This window comes from Protopterus annectens, chromosome 2.part0 (genome assembly GCF_019279795.1).
Source record: "Protopterus annectens isolate FY-2018-M chromosome 2.part0, PAN1.0, whole genome shotgun sequence".
Taxonomy (NCBI): Eukaryota; Metazoa; Chordata; order Ceratodontiformes; family Protopteridae; genus Protopterus; species Protopterus annectens.
The window spans coordinates 1,691,984,897-1,692,006,742 of record NC_056728.1 but is presented as its reverse complement, the minus strand read 5'-3'; positions in this window follow the sequence as shown (position 1 = coordinate 1,692,006,742).

Genomic DNA, 21,846 nt, shown 5'->3' with positions numbered 1-21,846 from the left:
TTGGTGTTAATTGCTTCCCCCCCATTTCGTATTCTCCGCATTACCTTCCTATATCCGTGGTTGTTGACGGTGAGGCCGTCACATGACTGGTTTAGGGAACGTAGTCATCCTCGTGCACATGCATTTCTACGCGCATTCTGTACTCTCAGCGCATCTATTTCCTAACACGCCAGTCCTGATGCTGTGATGTGCATTGTACAGCCCAGATTTGCTGACCTCCAATATGCTTCCTCCTACAGTGGCACACCCCTCTGTGGTTGACATGTATCTCGTGTAGGCCACTCCTCGGTGTAGTACCGCTACGCCATTTGCTCCATCCTTACGCCGGCGCCGTTTTTGCGATTCACTATTATCTGCCTCATTTGCATGGAATTGACTACTAATACATGGTTACGGCGCCGGACACCGACACCACTCCTTGACAACCATTGCGCTGGGGTTGCAGCTTTACATACATACTATGGTGTGTGGTGGCTGTGCAGCTGATTTGTGTTCTACTGCTCTTTTAGGACATTGTCATATTATTTCATTGCTTTGCAACTTCTGTGCACATATCCCGGGGGTCTGCTGTTCTTTCTACATACGTGCCATTTATGTCATTTTTTACATTTTGTGCATATTTTCTTTGGACATTCTCGGTGCCTTTCCACATTGGCATATTGCACCTATATGATACCTGACTTTGACAGCCTTCCGTTACTCCTCCGGTATGTTTGGGTAAATGTAAACCGTTTTTTTTGGTTTACATTGCCGTCCTTTACCACGCCTGCGCCACTTCGTGGATCGCTATTTGCCCTCATTTGCATGGTGCAATAGAGCACACAGTGTGTTTTGCATACCCAAGCTGGGGACGGTCCGGCGCACGCCGGTAGTGCACGTGGAATTCATTCATACCTGAATCGCTAAGCAGCCATATTTGGCGTTAAAACGCCGACGCTATGCTGGCGCCTGGCGCAAGGTTCATGAATCCCGGGGTCTGTTTTGAAATCTGTAGACCTGATCAATGTGAGCAATTCAGATTTAGTTTGTCAAAGACATTTTTATGTCAAAAAATGATTTCTGTAGATCTGATTTTCATGGTGGATTGTAGTTTGTTTCACTTGAAAGCAACTAATGTTCCTACTGAGTTTTCAGAAGATAAATTGGAAAGAATGTGGTACAATTTCAACTCCCAAGGCTCCCGTCACTTTTAATAATAAAAGAGACTTCTATCACCACAGGTTGACAACTACCTTTCCTTCCTTTCAGTTAATATTTACAGTGTTGCATTACTTTCAATTTTCTGTGCTGTTAAATAAAAGAGAAATTTCACTTTTGGTAATTGTTTCTTTACAGAGTAAATTAGTATTCTTTTCAGATAGTTTTGCATTCATTAGTGGATACTCATAAAGAGTATATTAAACCCACTTGTGCATCAAACTGAGATTCACCAGTCTTCATAACATAAAAAAATTAAATGTTTAACGGTGGTGTTAACATAAATATTATATTTTTCTTTTTTCATCCTACTTTTTTTGTTAGTAACAGCATACTGAAGATGTGCAAAATACACATATGACATATTTTTAGTACAATCCCACATTTAGTATGTGTGGAACTACGTTGTAACAAACTTATTATGTCTATGTGAAACAAAAGATGACCGAAACCAGGATTACAATGCAAGGGATTCAGTGAAAAAATTCAGAAGAGAAAGCAGCTACTATTGTGTAGCTCATGTAGCAGCAGTGATGTCATATATAATGCCTTATAGGGCTAAAGATATGAAATGCCTCATGCAGCAGCAGTGATGTCATATAGGATGCTTTATAGGGCTAAAGATATAAAATGTCTCATGCAGCAGCAGTGATGTCATATATGATGCTTTATAGGGCTAAAGATATAAAATGCCTCATGCAGCAGCAGTGATGTCATATATGATGCTTTATAGGGCTAAAGATATGAAATACTGCTTAATGTCAGTAGCTTCCTTTCCACTCTTTGTTTCCACATCCTGTTTAGTACATTCTATAACACCACAGGTACCAGACTACATTGCAAAGCCCCCATATTTGGAAAACTGAAAAAATATCAGAATACTGTTCCATCTGCAGATAATCTGTATGCTTTTGACACCCCATTTACACTAGATGCCATGTTTAATCACAATGTTCCATGTTTCTAACATTAACATCATATAATTTCATGAATAAATGAAGAGATTTATGGCAAAAACTGACTTTAAAAAGAAGCAGACACATGCATGAGTAATGTGGTATAATACAAAAAAATATTTCTATGCTTTAATAACAGTCATGCCATCCTGATTCTACGATCCAATTGTATGCACTGTAGCAGATGGGGTGGGGATTGCTACCAGTGATGTCATCATGCCAGCCTAATTCTATGATCCAGTTGCATGCACTGTAGCAGATGGAGCAGGGATTGTTACCTGTGATGTCTTCATGGCATCCTGATTCCACGATCCAGTTGCATGCACTGTAGCAGATGGAGCAGGGATTGTTACCTGTGATGTCTTCATGGCATCCTGATTCCTCAATCCAGTTGTATGCACTGTAGCAGATGGAGCAGGGATTGCTACCTGTGATGTCTTCATGGCATCCTGATTCCTCAATCCAGTTGTATGCACTGTAGCAGATGGAGCAGGGATTGCTACCTGTCATGTCTTCACGGCATCCTGATTCCACGATCCAGCTGTATGCACTGTAGCAGATGGGGCAGGGATTGCTACCTGTGATGTCTTCATGGCATCCTGATTCCACAATCCAGCTGTATGCACTGTAGCAGATGGGGAGGGATTGTTACCTGTCATGTCTTCATGGCATCCTAATTCCATGATCCAGCTGTATGCACTGTAGCAGATGGGGCAGGAATTGCTACCTGTGATGTCTTCATGGCATCCTGATTCCACGATCCAGCTGTATGCACTGTAGCAGATGGGGAGGGGATTGCTACCTTTCATGTCATAGGATCATAGGATCATAGGAGGTTACTAGGCTAATGGACCTGGGGCCCTTACAAGCCTAGCCAAGAGTTTATCCACAAAAAGAAACCTCAGTCAGCACCTGTCACCCCTGTCAATGAGGGACAGAGGTGGAACCCCTGGGATGAATTTGTGGTTTCCCATCCACTCAACAAAGCTGTGCTTGAAGAGGGTCAGCAAGGTGCTCTGTTTGACGTGTATAGTAAGTCTATTCCAGAGATGGGGCAGCCTCTGGGAGACAAACCTGTCTCTCCAGCAGGTTTTGTTAATTTCACATATTAGGTTCAGGCCTTTTTTGGGTAGTGCATGAGGAGTTAGACTTAAGGATATGGAGCATCTCTAGTAGGGCAGGCTCCAAGATTGCCTTATAGGTGAGACACAGATCACCCCTGAGCAATCTGTATGATACCGAGTAGAGTGATCATGATTTGAGCCTGTCTGCATGGGACAAGTGTTGGAGGCCATGGATTCGCTTTGTGAGGTATTTCAGTGGCCTTTCCAGTTGGTACAAATGTTTGGAGAGGTATATCCCAAAAGGGGCATTATACTCAATTATTGGTCTAATGAAGGAGGAGTATAGAGAGGTAATAACCTCCTTTTTTATGGATGCAATCCCTTTACTTATGAAATGAACCAAGTAAAAGATCTGACCACTGCTGCTGCATGATGGTCAAATGTGAGTTATTATCAACCTGAGTGCCTAGGTCTCTCACAAGAGGTTGTGTGCTTAGGGGGTTGCTGTTGATGTGATAATCAGTAGGGGTCGTGTTTTTGCTGAATTCTATGATGACACATTTTTTGCATTTAGCTTGAGGCCTTGACTTTGGCACCAGTCATTAGTTGCTGTGAGACCCTCTTGCAGTATGTTAACATAATTTGGGGAGTCAATGCCAATACCCAACTTACAGTTGTCAGCAAACTTGGTCAGCCACAGGCCTTTTGTCTTTGCCTGTACCTCTGAGAAACAGATGTCAAACAATAGGAATCCCAGGACAGATCCTTTGGAAACTCCACTAGTGACAGGTCTGCTATCAGTAGTGGAGGTGCCTATTTTGACTTTGAGGGTCCCATTGGTGAGTCAGTTGGCCACCCACCTGATGACATAGGGATTTAGGCCAAGTTGTGTTAGCTTTTTGATGATACCCAAGTGGGAGATTGTGCCAAAGGCCTTGGCCAAGTCAAGGTAAGCCTTATGTACTGACTTTCCCTCATCCAGGGCCTTGGTGACAGTCTCAAAGAAGTCAACCAGTTTCAACAGGCAAGATCTGCCCTTGACGAATCTGAACTGGGTGGGGTCAAGTGCTTGGAGATTGCCTATGTCCTTCTTTATGAGATCCATAATAATACGCTCCATGGCTTTACAGATCAGACTTGTCAAGCTAATGGGGTGATAGTTCCCAGGGTCAGTAGTGGCATCATCTTTGTGCAAGGGGGATGACAATGGGGGTTCTCCCCTCTGCTGGAATGAAGCCAGTACATAGGCTGTGGTTGAATAGGGTGCTCAATGGCAAAGCCAGTTCTTGCTGGAGATTGTGCAGAATATATCCTGGGATACTATCAGGTCCCATGGAAGCTGTGTTTTTTGCCTTGGATAGGTCCTGTAACACTTAATCTACAGAGATGTGAGATGAGGGACAAGTATCGGGGATGTCGAAAGGGCCTTTGGAGGGTGACAGGGGGTGAAGTTTGCTCTGAACCTATCTGCTAGAAGGTTGGCTAAGTCAACAGGATCAGTGTAAATGATACTGTTAAGTACTAATTCAGAACAAACCTGGGCTTTGCCATGGTGGTTCCTGACATAATTAAAGAAGAGTTTATGCTTTCCCTTTGTTATGGAGGTCAGTTTCAATTCATAATTGGCCTTGGAGGTTTTCACTAGTGATCTAATTTGCTTGTTGAGGCTAAGGAGGGAGTTTTTCCGATTTGGAATTTATTCCCTTTTAACCTTGGACAACAGTTTCTTCCTTTTGTTGTAAAGCCTATTGATAGAGGATGTCCACCAAACAGGTTTGTGTTTCCTTGAGGAGCAGGTTTTAGTTCTATTGGGTATGGCTGAGTCCATGCAGTTGTACAGATGCTTGTAAACTGCACTGGTGTACTGTTCAGCATAGTTGTCTGCATCCTCTGGGGGATGGTGGTGTGAAGCTACAGATACCTTCCCTTAGAAGGATGTAGTCAGCTTTTGAGAAGTTTTTTAGCTTGATTTTAGCTGGTGGCGGGTGCTTGGTTCATAGGTTCATAGGTTCATACTAGGCTATCTGCCCTAGGGCATTTATAAGCCTAGCCAGAGTGTGTTTGGCTTTCGCCACCCATTTTAAATTAATTTTGCTATGCCCTTTTTCGAGGTTAGTATACTGTGCCTCTGTCTAACAGTGACACAGAAGTGATACCCGGGGTAAACCTACGATCTCCCATCCACTCATCAAGATTCCTCTTGAAGAGAGTCAATGAGGGACTCTGCCTAACCTGGACTGGGATTTTATTCCAGAGTGAAGGGAGCCTCTGGGTTATGAATCTGTCCTTACAGCATGTCCTATTTATTTCAGTGCTGAGGTTCAAGTCCCTTGAGCGCGTAGCTCGATGGGATTTGGATTTTCTGAGGTGCAGCATGTCCATTAATTCCGGGTTGGACATGACTTTATACGTCAGGCACAGATCGCCTCTGAGCAGGCGGTATGCCACTGAGTAGAGCTGGAGTTTCTTTAACCGGGCAGCATACAGCATCTGTTTGAGCCCCTTGATCCTCTTGGTGAAGTACTTTTGGGGTCTTTCCAGTTGGTGCAGGTGTCTGGTAAGGTACATCCCAAAAGGGGCATTGTACTCAATTATGGGCCTGATGAGGGATGAGTAAAGAGGCACGATGACCTCCCCTGATCTAGATGTGAATCCCTTCATGATTAGGTGGGCTATATAAAATGTTTTTCTAACCACTTTGGCCATGTGGTTGTCAAATGAGAGATTGCTATCAACTTGGGTCCCCAGGTCCCTAATTACTTCTTCTGTACTTAATGGATTACCACCTATGTGGTAATTTGTGGGCACTTTGTTTTTGCCAAAGAGGATGACTATACACTTTTTGGCGTTTAGCTTGAGGCCATGGCTCTGGCACCAGTTGTCTGTTTCTATGAGGCCCTTTTGGAGGATGCTTGTGTCGCCTGGAGAGTTTATTATGGCACCCAGTTTGCAGTCATCTGCGAACTTAGTCAGCCACAGTCCTTCCATGTTGGCCTGTACCTCAGAGAAATATATACCGAACAAGAGAGGTCCCAGGACTGAGCCTTGTGGGACGCCACTTGTAACTGGTTTGGAGTGTGACATGGCTCCAGCTATTCTAACCATGTGGGTTCTGTCCTTGAGCCAGTTTGCAACCCATCTAGTGACATAGGGGTTTATATTTAAGCTGGTGAGCTTATCTATAATGCCCGAGTGGGGTATTGTATCGAAGGCTTTTGCGAGGTCCAGGTAGGTTGTGTGGACCACTTTCCCCTTGTCAATGGCCTTGGTGACTGTTTCAAAGAAATCAACCAGGTTTAAGAGGCAGGATCTGCCCTTATAAAAGCCGAACTGGGTAGGATCCAGTGTCTGTAGGTCCCCAATATCTTTATTTATAAGGTCCATGATGATCCTTTCCATAGCTTTGCAGACTAAGCTAGTGAGACTTATGGGGCGATAGTTTCCAGGATCCGTTGAGGCACCACCTTTGTGGAGAGGGACCACTGTTGCTGTACGCCACTCTTTGGGTACATATCCTGTAGTAAGGCTGAGATTGAACAGTAGTTTTAGGTTTGGGTTTAGCTCTTCTTGGAGTTCATGTAGGACGCAGCCCGGGACACCGTCTCGTCCCATTGATGCTTTATTTCTTGCTTTGGAGAGGGCAGCTCTTACCTGAGCATCTGAGATGTCAGGGGGGCAGCACTCTGCTGGGATAGATATTAACCCTTTTGGTGGGGAGGGGGGAGAGAAGTTTGCGCTGAACCTGTCAGCTAGGATGTTGGCAATGTCTGTGGGTTCGGTGTATTTTTTGTCATTTTAGACTAATTCTGAGCATATCTGGGAATTCCCACCCAGGTTCCTAACATAACTAAAGAAAGCCTTGTGATTATCCTTAGTGTCCTGTGCAATTTTTCTCTCGAAGCTGGCCTTAGATGATTTTATGAGTGCCCATAGTTTTTTGCTAATATTGATCAGAGATGCCTTCCCTTTTTGGGATTTTGCTTTATCATGTAGTAGCTTCCTCCTTCTATTGTATAGTTTGTTTATGGCTGGGGTCCACCAGACAGGATGTCTGCCTTTGGAGGATTGGGTCTTGGTTTTATTTGGGATTGCATGATCCATGCATTCCTGAAGGTGTTCATAGAATGCGTTTATAAAGGATTGTGCGGTCTGGCCCGTATTATCCACAGGCCCGGGGGCTTTGAAGGATTCCACCTCGGTTTTGAGGAGTGTGAAATTTGCTTTAGAGAAGTTTTTCACTGTGGTTTTCTGGGCATGGGGTGGGGTCGGGATGTGAATATCCAGTGAGATTAGTTTATGGTCTGATCTTACCAGTGAGGGATACACTTCTGGTCTGGAGCATAGAGTCCCCATGTTGGTGATGATCAGGTCCAGTATGTTTTCCCCTCTTGTGGGAGTGGTAACAAGTTGTTCCATAGCATTTGAGTTTATAAATTCTAGGAACCTTTGGGCTAGGGTGTTGGAGCTAGAGTAATGCTCCCAATCTATGGTTGGGTAGTTGAAGTCACCCAATATAATGGTGTTTGGAGAGACCTTCATATTTTCCAGTGTTCTCAGGAAGGCCGAGTGGGGTTCCTGGGTTTGGGAGGGTGGTCTGTAGCAGGCTATAAACTGGAAAGCAGTTTTACCCACTGTTAGTTGCACATGGATTGTCTCCGATGCTTTGTGCTGTGCCACCAACCTGGAGGTGTGGGTATCTTTGATGAATATTGATACTCCCCCCTCCTTTTGTGGTTCGGTCCAAGTTTTGGGGCCAAAAAGCATGGTATGAGGTATAACCTGGTAGTGCTGGGGTGCTCTTGAAAGCCTTGAACCAAGTTTCTGTTACTGCACAGATATCGATGTTCTCCATGCCAAGGAGAGTTTCGAGTGCGTGCATCTTGAGGTTTAGACTTCTGGCATTGAGTAGCATTACTCTTAGTTTCTTATCCCTTGTGATACCTATAGAAGTGGGTTTGTCTTTTGAGCCTTGCCTAAAAAAGGCACTATGGGGGTAGCAAGAGCCTTTGTCAATATCCGAAAGCCCAGGGGTGACAGGTGCAAGCCATCCCTAGCGAAGCATCGTGGCTTGTCGAGCATGTCATCCCAGGCTGACAGGCATTGGATCACCTTTGAATGACACCAATACTTAAGCCAATTGTTGAAATTGATAATCTTGTCTTCATACTGTGGCATCATTCTTGGTGAGGGTAAGATGCTACTCAAGGTCAGGGTCATACCGGCCTGGGCCACATGCTCAGAGAGCTCCTCAATGTCTCTTTTCATGTAGTCCAGGGAGGTACGTCTCAGGTCATTCACACCAGCATGGACAATGACTGAGTCATATTTGTACTTGCCTTGGAGTGACCTGAGTGCTTGTGTTATGTGGCGTATCCTAGCGCCCGACAGGCAGCTCACCGTGACCTTCTCCTTGTTCAGCCTGGTGAGTGGGACGTCAGTATGCCTGATGATAGAGTCTCCTATTACAAGTGTATCAGGTGTGTTGTTTAGCCTTAAGGGCTGTGACTGTTTGGCACACTGGCTTTGTGAGCTATGTGTTGCACGTGTTTTGTTTTGGGGTAGCGGTTGCTTGGGTGTCTGCTTTGGAGGTCTCTGCTGCTTAGGCAGATTTTTATTTAGAGCCTCCAAGTATGTTTTTGTGTGTTTATGTGTTTGGTTTGCTGTCGTGGTAGGTCTATGTGAGACTGGAATTTTAGTGAGTGTGGTTTCCTTCTCCTCCTGACTGGTTACGCCATTACTGAGTTGAGAGAGCTTAGCCTCCAGTTTGGCTATATGGTTGGGCTATATGGGTGGGATAGAAATTTCAAATGAGACAGTCCGATGATCTGATATAACCAGGAAAGGACACACTATGGGAGTGGTGCAGCAGTCACCCATGGTGGTGAGAAACAAGTCCATAATGTTATCTCCTCTTGTGGGTGATGAGAAGAGGTGGTCTAGTGTGTTAGAATCGATGAAGTCAAGGAACTGTTGAGACAGTGCATTAGTGCAAGAATAGTTCACCCAGTCTATGGTGGGATAGTTGAAGTCACCAAGGATCAGGGTGTTAGGGGGGTACCTTGATGAAGTCTAGTAGACCCAGGTAAGAGGAGTGGGTGTCCTGAGTCATGGAAGGGGGTCTATAACTAGATATAACTTGGATGGGTGTCTTGCCAACTGTCAGCTGTACCTGGAGTAGTTCCAGTGTGTCATGCTGGCAAACCAGTCTGGAGGTGTACCTGTCCTTGACGAAGATAGAGACTCCACCACCCTTAGTCTTCCAGACCTCATTTTGGGGTTGGAATGCGTGGAATGAGGTATAGCCTGGTAAGGCAGGGGTGCTCTCCACAACCCTGAACCAAGTTTCCATAACCACACAGACATCAGCATCTTCCAGTGAGCATTAAGCAGCATGACCTTCAATTTGCGGGTCTATATTAGAACACCGAATGTTCAAAATTTCGAGTGTTCTAATAATGACTTGTTTTCAGTGAACGCTGAAAATATCAAAGAAACAGAAAACCAAATTTTTTCCTAGGGAAAGAATTTGGTTGTCTGTTTCTGTTGCTTCGGTATTTTCAGCGCTGTGGTGGAAAGTTATGGGTCGGGTTCAGGTAAGTGTGTGATTGTGTGGATGTGAGGGTTAGGGCGGGGTAGGTGAGTTAGGGTTAGGGTGCAGGTGAGGTGACTGTGCGATAGTGATGGACCTTAGGGTTAGGGTTTGGGTTAAGGTAAGTGGATAGTTAGTGGTGTATGTATAGTTTAGTATAGAGTTTAGGTGTATGTGTGTGTGGATTGCTGTTTGTTTGGTATGCTTGTGTTGTGTGTATGTGTTTTGGAACAGCAAATTTTTTCCCAAAGAAAAAATTCGTTGTTCTGAATGTTCGATGTTTTAAATTTTCAATTTATAGGGTTCAATATTAGAACACTTGAAATTTTAAATGTTCGGTGTTCTAATATAGACCTCAATTTGCTTTTTGACAGATCTTTTATGTTGGAAGGTTTGTCTTTAGAACATTGCCTAAAAAAGGCACAATAGGGGAGTCAAGAGCCTTGGCCAGGATCCGGAAACCCATTCGTGACAGGTGAAGGCCATCTCTGGCAAATCATCGAGGCCTGTTGACCATGTCATCCCAGGCAGACAGATACTGGATCCCCTTGGAATGACACCAGAAACTAAGCCAATTGTTGAAGTCAATTTTTGTTGGTAATGAGGTATCATTCTTGCTGAAGGTAGTATGCTGCTTAGGGCTAGGTTCATACCTGCCTGGAACACATACTCTGAGAGTTCCATCATGTCTCTCTTCATATAGTCCAGGGAGGCACGTCTTAAGTCATGCACACCAACATGTACAATAACCGAGTCGTACTTGTACTTGTTGTGCAGAGACTTAAGTGCGTGCGTGATGTGGCGGATTCTGGCACCAGACAGACAACTGACCATGACCTTGTCCTTGTCAAGCTTGATGAGGAGGACATCAGTGTGTCTCACAACTGAGTCACCTATGACTAGTCTGTTTGGTTTATTGTTATGTCCTGTGGGCTTTGATGCAGTTACTAAATGTACACCATTTAGTGAAGAGTAAGGCATGACAGTCGTTAAAATGTAAAACTATTTTTTTCATTTAATACGTTATGATTTAGTGACTGTCATGCTGCATAGTTATTGCACCATACTCCAAAGAATTGCACAAAACAATAGCTGTACTGTACAGGCTGCAATCCCCACCCTGTCTGTTAAAGAGCATATAGATAAGTGAAGTGACAGGGAGGCATGTCATTCACTGAAAAATATAAAAATAAAAGTTTTTGTTTTCATTTAATATTTTACTTTTTAATGATTGTCTGTTGTAACATACTCTAAAGAATTGCATAAAACAATACTGGTACTGTAGAGATAACAATCTTCACCCATTCTGTTGAACTGCATACAGCTAGGTTAAGTTTCAGAAAGGCATAACAATATTTAAGGCAAAAAAAATATTGGCAAGGATTCACAAAGCCTCCGTGTAAGAGTTATAACTCTTACACGGAGGCTGCTGTTAAACGGAGTGATGTCAGCATGCTTTGCATATTCATGAGAGCATGCTGAATCACACCTAAGGCTAACACGGTCCGTGTAAGACAGTAGGGGGCGTGTCTGTAGGCCGAGCCCTGCAAGCAGACACGTCCCCAGAAGAGTAAACGTGCCAAAGTTAACACCCACGACAGAGTCCATGGAAATGTGAATAAACACAACACAACACATGCCCCCACAGACTATGAACATAAAATGTACAAATGAACATCTTATAATTTTTTTTAAATTGTAAAGATGTTTGCCTGCGAGTGCGCTCGTTTGCGCGGGCATGCCCATAGCGCAGCCACAGTTAGCAGTCAGTGGGAAAGCATATAAGAACTAAATATGCAAATTAAGCCAAGAAGCAATAGCGTAGCGGTAGAGACGTCGACTGAAGAGCAGGCATCCATGGTTCAAGCCCCCACAACATCAATTTTTATTTTTAGTAAAATAAGCACGAAACAAGTCCCTGACAAATATGTACACATATAAAATCATTTTTTATGTAAAATGTAATGAAATAGTTCATTTATTTTGAAGAAATGTGAGATAACAAAATAATAAAAAATGCGAGATGTGCCTATAGCTGAGCTACAGTTTAACAAGGTGAGTGCATCTGCCCGTAGGTGAGCAGTGGTTTAACAGGTGCAAAATGAGTGCCCGTAGGTCAGCAGTGGTTTAACAGGTGCAAAATGAGTGCCCATAGGTGGGCAGTGGTTTAACACGCTGAAACTATGTGCCCCTAGCTGAGCTGAGCATAATATGTGTGCTGATAGCCAAATGAGGCTTAAACCAGCGTACCCCGTTTGCGCAGAGCTGTGCACCGCGCCAACAAGCTAACCGACAGGCAACGTTGAGCAAGCTGTAACAAAACTGCCTTTACACAGACACACCCCCTAGCCTGTCTATACAGTCATAAAATATAAAAAGCAGTGGCCAGGTTCGAACCCAGGATACCATACATAATAGTCAAGGTACTGAACCACTAAGCCACAACAGCTGTATTCAGAAATGCAGTAATAGCAAATATATAGGAATGAATAGAAAGTGGAGCATGACAAAGCAGGTTTTGTGAAGTGGTTACAATTCCAAAATGGTCAATCACAGATAAGTGCGGGAAAATGGCATATATAAGCCCCATAGGCAGGAATACACAGCATAAACGATTGTAGAACTGACTTGCAGCCAGAATGTCAGGTGTAGGTGAGGGTAGTTGCTTTTGAGCACAGAGGTGGGGTGTTGAGGAGTCCAGATACATGGTCTGGCTCCTAGTCCACAATCATGAGGCCCAACTCATGCAGGGCCAGGTCCTGTGGGGAGCATATAGGGCTGAGGCATGGGACCGGTTGGCTCATGATCTCACCAGTGCCACAGGAATTCCAAGGACTGGTGAGCAGGTCCGTCACCACCATGCGGACCTGAAGAGACGCAAGCAGGACCAATTGAACCTTTGGATACAGGAGGCCCGGCAAATGCCCAACGCCCCACTACTGAGTAAGTTACATTTAATTATGTATGTAAGAAATTAAATTAGCTGATATTATGGATGTGTATTCCAATATTACTTCATTTATATTACAGCTGCAGGTGTCCGTTCTGCGAACCGCAGAGCCTATGGCGATAGGCTGGTGCAGTTGCGCCACCAGGCAGGTCAGTAATCCACTCCCAGTAACTGTAAAGAAATATCAAAGTATGACAGTTAGCAAAAGAGTGCAGTGTAGTCACTAAGTAATAAAATGTGCAAGTAACAGTGTAAAAGTGTTTGCAAGTATTGCTTGATTACAAAAGTGTGTTGCAGTCTGTAATCCAAACAGAAAAATGAAAATGTCTTAAATAAAGTCTGAAATAAAGATGCCCCACCTGTAATATAATAGTGCATAACCTGCAGCAGGCTGAAAAGTACAGCTGCAGAAGATGAGCAAATCACATGTGTGAAATATATCCCTGTTGAAATACTGAAACATGACAGAAGTGAGACTGCTGGAAAGGATTGTAATAACTACAGGTAAAACATGTCAATAAAGCCTAGAAGTAAGTACCATCCTGAATAGTAAAATGAAAACAAGTGAGAGGGTGTGAGAAAGAGTTATGAATCCACCAATAAAGTAGTAATAACCCCTGAATAAAGTATACTGCAGTCAGTACAGAATGAAATGAATGTGACAAGTAGAACCAAACTGAGAAATGTGTCCAAAGTGTTGCTGCAGCTGGAATGTGTATCCCAAAATCTGGATATGTTGCTCTCAGTCTGCAATATGCAGATAGTATGATTGTCTGAAATATCAAACATCCACAGTTGTCTATAGCTATATAAAGCAAATGTAGCAGGATGATGTAGCTGAACAAAGCCAGATATGAACGTGTATGAATAACAATAAAATGTATATTGATGTAGCAGTAACAGTCCTATCACCAAAGTGAAGTAGTTATCATATAGGAAACTGTAGTTAGAATAGTAGTGTGTATATATCTGTAGCTATTAGAAATGTACAGCATATATATTGGTATTCGAAGGTGTTAATAATATTTTCTTCACCCCACCCTATAACCACATATAATCCATTCCACGCGAAATTGGTATGTGCAATCACATATAACACCCCTGGACATTTGTCCTGATGGGTCATAAATATTTGCATGTCCGTTGATGCATCTGCCCTGTTCATACATCCAAACCTGATGGCCTGTTGCCATCAATCAACCCTGCATGTTGTTGGACTGTGTATTGCTGTTCAAATTATGCATGTGTTATGCTCGCTGTTCAGTGGTGTGAATATCTGGGTGTTTGGTTAATGGGAATACTAATGCATGCTGTTACAACTAATTGTGAATGGTATTGTATGTTACTAACCCAAACTGTCATGACATAATGCAAAACATAGAACGACAGGGAAGGTGGGTTCCAGCGGACCGACCTCTCCCACCTCAGCTGGCGAGTGCATCTGGCACTAGTGCCCAGTCTGGACCCTCCTCCGGTGGCCCTGTGCCACCTGCAGGTGGAAGCGCTGCAGGGGATGGGGCCCATCCCCCCTCTGCAAGCGTGGCCAGAGGAGAACCACCACTCACCCTCTGTAGTGTCCGGACTGTGGTGTGTAGGGAGATCTGGGACTCTGTTCTTGAGCCCCTATGCCAGCTTGAGGCACAGGTGGCACAACTTACGGGCATGCCTGTTGCCCGGCCTACACAGCCCCCAGCACAGCCCTGTCCTGGGCAGTGAAGGAACAGTGGCAACTGCCCATGGGTTGGGATATCAGTTCCACTGTTGCCATCTGTGGGCTCATGGGCTCTGGATATCCAAACCTCCGTCCCCGTCAATTGTGTAACCCCCCCACACTTGTCATACACCACCCCTGTATGCGTCTTGTTTGTTTTGTCTGTTGACCTACCCAACCTACCTCCCCAGCTATACCGACTTTCTTCACCTGACATACCACTCTCACCTGAAAAAAAAAAAAAAAAAAAAAAAAAGGGCACTCTGTACCCACAAAAAAATTACGCCCCATACATAGCTGCCCATTCCGCACACATGTCTGCTGGACATGGAAACTATCAATTACAATTGGCTGTACAAGTATTATTGTTGTCCTGACACCTCTCTCAGGGGTGGAAGGTTTCAAATGTCACACCAAATTACATACATATGCACAGCTGTTGCTGATGAAGAAATGGGCAGCTATGGGCCTTACCTACATCCCTCCTGCAAATTCCAAGCTTGTTTCCCTACTGTCTTACCCTCTTTGTGACCCCTTTTCACCACTTTCCTGTCTCCCCATTTTCATTTCTTTCAAAGAAAATAGCGCGGGTGTGCGCCAGAGTAAGCACTGTTAAGCGGTTGTAAGCATGTATGCGCGGAGCTGAACGCCAGTGCGCATGCGGGAGCTCCGCGCAAACCAGCGCTAACCCGGTTACAACTGCTTAAAAGTGCCTTAGTCACTCTGATTGACAGGTCCTGTAGTCAGTTCAAAAGCAAAATAAAATCTCACTGTCAGTCCCGAACCCAGAACCTTGGAAACAGTAGTCTGTATGACCTACCACTAAGCCATGACTCTTATACAAGAGCATTGTGCTAAAATAAATATATCATGTAATAGTAGGAATGAATGTAAAGGGAATATAGGATGTGTAGTACACAAAGCATGTCATTTAGAATTGCTGTAAAAACTAGTGGATTTCCATAATAGTAGTGTGTGAACAGAAACAGCCATGCTAGTTGGTAGCTAGTAGGTAATAATGTCAGTTAATGTACACATATAAATGTATGTATATTTACATATATATATATATATATATATATATATATATATATATATATATATATATATATAGTTGTAGGTGCCATTGTGCATACACACTTACTACAGAGAACAGGAGAGAGGAATGGAGAAATGTGAATCTACAACACAGCCTGAATAATGAGAGAGATACTAACCTTTACACTCACAGAACAGTGTCCACAGCATACCAGCATGGTCCCCGCCCTTACAATTTGAAAGGGCAATGCCTATCTCACATACCCTTTTATAGCACTGTCCTGAAATCACAGTGAGAACTGCAATCAGTACACAACTGGCTGCATGCAATTAGTAAATGCTGGCTTACAATTGGTGCAGAGGCTATCACATGGATCTATGCAGATCCCTACAAAAGCATCCTGTACTAACACTCCACACATGCAATACGTTCATTGCACTGTCTGGAAGCAGACAGAGGGAGAGAGACAGACAGAGACAGAGACAGAGAGTGAGAGAAAAAAAAATAATACACACGCTACACACTGAGTCTAAGCTGTCAGCAGTGACAGCAGCAAGCCGTGCTAGCAGCAGCAGGAAGCAGAAGTAGTGGTAACGCAACCAGCTGCGACAAACACAGGTAATGTAAAGTAGCAGGTTAATAGTTTGCATACTGTGAACCCTCCAAATGTGTCATAGGTCTGTATCTATATGTATGTCCATGTGATATGTTGTGTGTACGTAGTTCCACCAAAAGGGGATGACTATACATTACAAGTCAGTCAGTGTTAGGCCATGATCCTGGCAGCAGTTGTCTGTGCGTTGCCCTCAGCAATGGCTGTAGTGACTGTTTTGAAAGGTCAGCCAGGTTCAAAAGGCAGGATCAGCCCATCACAAAGGCAAACTGGCCAGGAACAATTGTCTGCAGGTACCCAATATCGCTGTATATGCGTCCCATACTGAATAATTCCATAGCTTAGCAGACCAGGCTGGTTATGCTTATGATGTGGTAGTTCCCAGGGTCAGTAGAGGTGCCTCCTTAGTGGTGTGGGACCACTGTTGCTGTATGCCAGTGTCCAGGTACATATCCTGTAGTACGGCCAAGATTAAATGTCAGTCTTATATGCGGTTGTATGTCCTCGTGGTGTGCACGTAGCACACATCCAGGGATACCATCAGGTCACAGTGATGCTGTGTGTTCTGCTTTGCTGAGGGCGGCCCTCACCTGGACATGTGAGATGATAGGGAGGTTACATACAGCTGTGATAAGTATTTCAACTTGTGGGGGAGAAGGAGGGGGGATACGTGCAACGAACCTGTCTGCAAGAATGTTGCCAATATCTGTGTGTTCAGTGAATGTTAAGTAGGTGTGTATTAACTCAGAGCATATCTGAGGCATTTGGTCCATATGTGTAACATAGCTAAAGAAGGCCTTGTGGTTATCTATAGTGTTTGTGGCCATTTCCCTCCCAGAGTAGGCCGTGGCCATTGTTATGAGAGACCGTAGTGTATTACCAGTGCTGACCACAGATGCCTTCCCTCAATGTGAATCTGCTCTGTCCTGCAGTAGCCACCTGCTAATGTTATACAATCTGCCTCTGGCTGGGGTCCACTGGACAGGATGCCTAACCTTTGTGCATAGGGTCTGGGTTAGAAATGTGTGTGCAAGTTCCATGCAATCTGTGGGATGTCCGTGGTAAGCATTCACAAAGGGGTCAGCAGTGTGGGTTGTGGCTTCCACTGGCCCAGTGGGCTGCATGGATACTATCTCAGTCCTAACAAGTGAATAACTGTCTAATCACATACATATCAAAGTAGTCTACTGTGCTGGTGGTGGTGGTGGGATATGTATATCCAGGCCGAGTAACTTGTGTCCACATCACACTAGTGGATGGCGTTCCACATACAGTACCTTGGTATGAATCCCCAGAGTGAGGTTGTGCATTGGACCTGTCGCAGTGTGCTGACCGATGGGGCATGCTACTATGTTGTATGGAATGTGGCAGGTATTGTTGCACAGGTGTTGGCTGAGCACTGATATCTGGCCATGTACTTGTGTATCCACCACGAGACACACACATGCAACATATGGGAGTAGTAGTATATCACTACACTTGAGTATCATGTATAGTATGTGTGCCATATATTGCTGACATAGTCTGCTGATATCCTGTTTGTGTTCTCTTCCAGGGAGATGGTGCGTCAGCGTAATCCCGCCTACTCTTCAGTGGAAGATGAGGAGATACACCAGAGCCTGGTGCAGGAGTATGACATACTGTTTTCCCGCACCAGCCAGAATCAGCAGGGGAGGGCTGCACTGTGGCAAGACCTGGTCCATAGGGTAAATGACACTGGCACGCATAATAGGACATATGAGCAGGTACAACATCACTGCAGTGATTTAATCAGAAATGTCTGTCAGCATGCGTCGGATATGCACAGGCAACAGGTTGCTACAGGAGGTGGGGTGGCCACACATCCCCCCCTCACCAGACTGGAGGGGCTACTCCTAAGTGTTGTGGCTCCAGCCCCGGAACAGCAACAGCAATACACCTGCATCATAATGGAGGCTGGATCCACACAGCAGCACGACATGGAGCATGCAGGTAATATGCCATATGTACACTTGACTGTTCTGTACACTGTTAGTTTATGCATGTGTAAGGTGTGTCCGTGGTATGTAGCTGTCAACATAGTATGTAATTGTGCATGTGTGATATTGGCAATATCAGCAGCTGACGTGTGAAAGGCAACTGGTGTACTACTGCACTGTATCATATGCAGTATCAATGGCACAGTTGTGCCCACTGACATTAATCTCCTCATTTCTGCAGGTCCCTCTGGGGTTACAGCAAGGCAGGTCATCCATGCTGGTGAGTGTGTTTAACAATACCTATAATAGTCCTGATAGTGCTAGTAACACTAGTGTAACTCAGTAGTGCTCTGTGTGTATACTGTGGGGTGTGCATGTGTGCAGGTGTGCCTGTGTCCATGTGTGCATGTGTGCATGTGTGCCTGTGTCCACGTGTGCATGTGTGCATGTGTACACGTGTGCATGTGTGCATGTGTACACGTGACCACGTGTGCATGTGTGCATGTGTCCATGTGTGCATGCGTCCACGTGTGCATGTGTGCATGTGTCCACGTATGCATGTGTGCCTGTGTGCCTGTGTGCCTGTGTCCATGTGTGCATGTGTGCATGTGTGCATAAGTGCATCACTGGTAACATTGTGTGGACACTGTAAACTGTGTTTCCTGTCTTCCTCCCACAGGTTCTGGTGCTGCTCTGGTGTCCTGCAGCAGGGAACCTGAATCTGTTGCCACAGGTACTGGTAATGATGATATCTGTGTAATGGTACAGGAAGGTGTTTCAGGGTCCGCCATTGGTCAGCCAATTGACAGTACACAGCTGTCAACCCCATCATTGCGCACAGTCATCCTGCCAGTACATCCTTTGTCACCATTGTCCCTAGGTGATGGACAGGATACAGTGGGCATTGACCAGGGTAATGTGGTATCTGTGGTACATGCTTCCCCACACAGCAGCCATGGGCAGGGTCCTGCGATGGTACCACACAGACAGTTGCCCATGGGTTCTCGTGGGAGCATCCGTGGGCATGCTGCCTCTGGCAGACGTGCCCAAAGAGGTCTGTCAACCTCAGCTATGTTTCGGGCTGTCATACAGGCACAGTCGCGTATGGAAAGGTACACCAAACAGGGTCTGAGGGAGCTGAGAGCATGTCGCACAGCCATGACTGACAGTATGCGTGACATCACGGATGCTATCCGTAATTTCACCGATGTCATAGACAGACATTGTGGGGACATATTACAGCAGTTCCACAACCAAATGTCCATGAGCCAGGGCAATGGTGGGCGGTTGCGGTGTCGACATGGCCGTATGGCAGCAACAGCAGCAGCAGCAGCTGGCAGTTGGCGCGGATGACAACAGGCCCGCGCACGCCCCCATAGTGCCAGCAGCAGCCCCAGCAATGCTGGGTCTGTGCTGTCATCAGAACACCCCAGGAGACCACGTGCACGTGGCTCTGGACAGTCCCAACAGGGACCTGTGTCCAGTCAACACACTCCAGCTTCTGATGACAGTACCCAGTCTGGCTTAGTACTGGATACGGTCCATAGCACCCCTGCCAGGCACAGGTACCATGTCCGTGCCCACAGACACTGATCTGTATGACCTGCCAGGTGCAGTCTGTGGCTGTCCACAAACCCCTGTATATGGCAGCCATGAGGTGGAACTGTGTGCGTGCATACACACATGCGAAATGTTAACACCTAGGGCTACCACATACACGCACACACTGCACCAATAGTGCCCCACCCTGTACTGCTGTCCCTCACCAACACACATACACACACATGTCAATTGGTGGTATCAGTGGCAGTCTCAGGCATACCTAATTCACACCCTGTGCATATGATGACACTGTGCCACCTCCTGCAATCTCCAACAACATTGCGGGAACAGGTAAACATGTTGCTGATGCACAGGGTGACTACATAGAAGTGTATTAGTAGTATCATGTTGGTAACAGTACAGTGTGCTGATATGACTGTGTGTATATCCCAGCATGCCTGATGCAGTAACCTTATGACTGTCCTGAATTGTTATCTGCACCCACAGTATGTACCAAAGTGTAACAGCTGCACATTATTGCATGCCGGTGGTAAGGATGTCAACAGATAGCCACATACATGGGTAGCACAGGGGGGAAGCTAATGCAAGTAGTGATATGCAATGATGGACATGTACAGTAATGGTGTCAAGTTGCCCACAATGACTATGCAATGTGGATGTTTGCGCATGTTGATATGTGTGCAGTACCAGTGTAATCCAAATCACAATTAACTATGACATAATATCAGTTCTACCATGGGCATCTGCGCTGTGCATTCCTGGGTACATGTTGATAGTGCCTACATATTTGCACTGTTACTTACTGTTAGTGTTACCCCTTTGTTGTACAATGATCTACTTCCAGCCCTGCTTACTGTAGCTTTGTTTGCATGCATGTTCGCTTGGGGTTCCTGGAACACTGCTTCCACCTGCAATGCAGAGTTACAGTGCTTCTGTGGACTCCTAGTGACATCTGCATAGCGTACGATACGTATGTCAAGTTTACACATGACAGAACGTCACTGTCCATCCTGTTCGCATGTACGTTGCCTGTGACACATTGCACATGTCTTACCTGGCATTTACCCACATGTGCAGTCATATATGCCAGTGCTATGAAACAGTAGCAGTACACCCACACATACACACCTTCAGTATGTTGTTCCCCATTGGCCCTATGTATTGGTACTCACCATGGCAATCACACTACTAGGGTAGCATGTGCAAAGGTAACCTGTGAATCATCTCTATGGTCCAGTTGTGGTTTATGTGAGTCATGTGGCAATGTCACAGCTGCCACATGTATGCAGTCAACCATCACCCTTGGCCAGGAACGTACAACACATGTGTGGGATGCCACCACATAGCCAATCTGGGGACTGAGCTCTCTGAACCCAGTAATGCTATACCCTGTCAGGTGGCATGTCATACTACAGTGACTACAATACAAGTCAGACATAGACACGCACTGACAGCATGCTGAACACACTGGGGCATACGTGGGGACTCAGAATAGCATCCTGCCTGAGCATCACACACCTCCGCAGCTGGCACACAGACATATGTTACGTCGGAACAGAGCACATGCCACACATGACACACACATCCCATGTGCCACACACTCACAGCCTGTAGGGCTACACAACACACCTGCTACAGATGTGTCAGGTACCTGTCTTGGGTGCTGCAGTGGGGTCCCGCTCAACAGGCTGTATATGGTGAAGGTCACAGTGATATGCCTCAGGGGCACTATGGTCCACCACAAAACACATGCATACAGGTCAGTCAGAGACATGGACACATATGACTCAGTCATTGACCATGCCACTATGGATGACCTGAGACATACCTCCCTGGACTACATGATAGGGAACATAGAAGGGATCTCTCAGCATGTGGCATGGGCCAGTATGAGCCTGATTTTGGTTGCCAACATACCCTCACCAGGTATGCTACCACTATATGTAGGAAGGGTGTTGTATGTCTACATTCTGCTCAGTCTCCAATGTCATTCATAGGGTATCCGCTGGCTGTCAACGTGTGCTTACATGCTAGGGAAGCCACAATGATGTGCAAGGGGCAGCTTGCACATGACACCCATGGCCCAATGTATATTGGCGAAGCTCCTTGATACACACATACTGCCTTATGCTGCAGGACACGGATTACATAGCCACCTCCGCGGGTATCACACAGGTTAGGACACTAACAGTGCTGCTACACAACA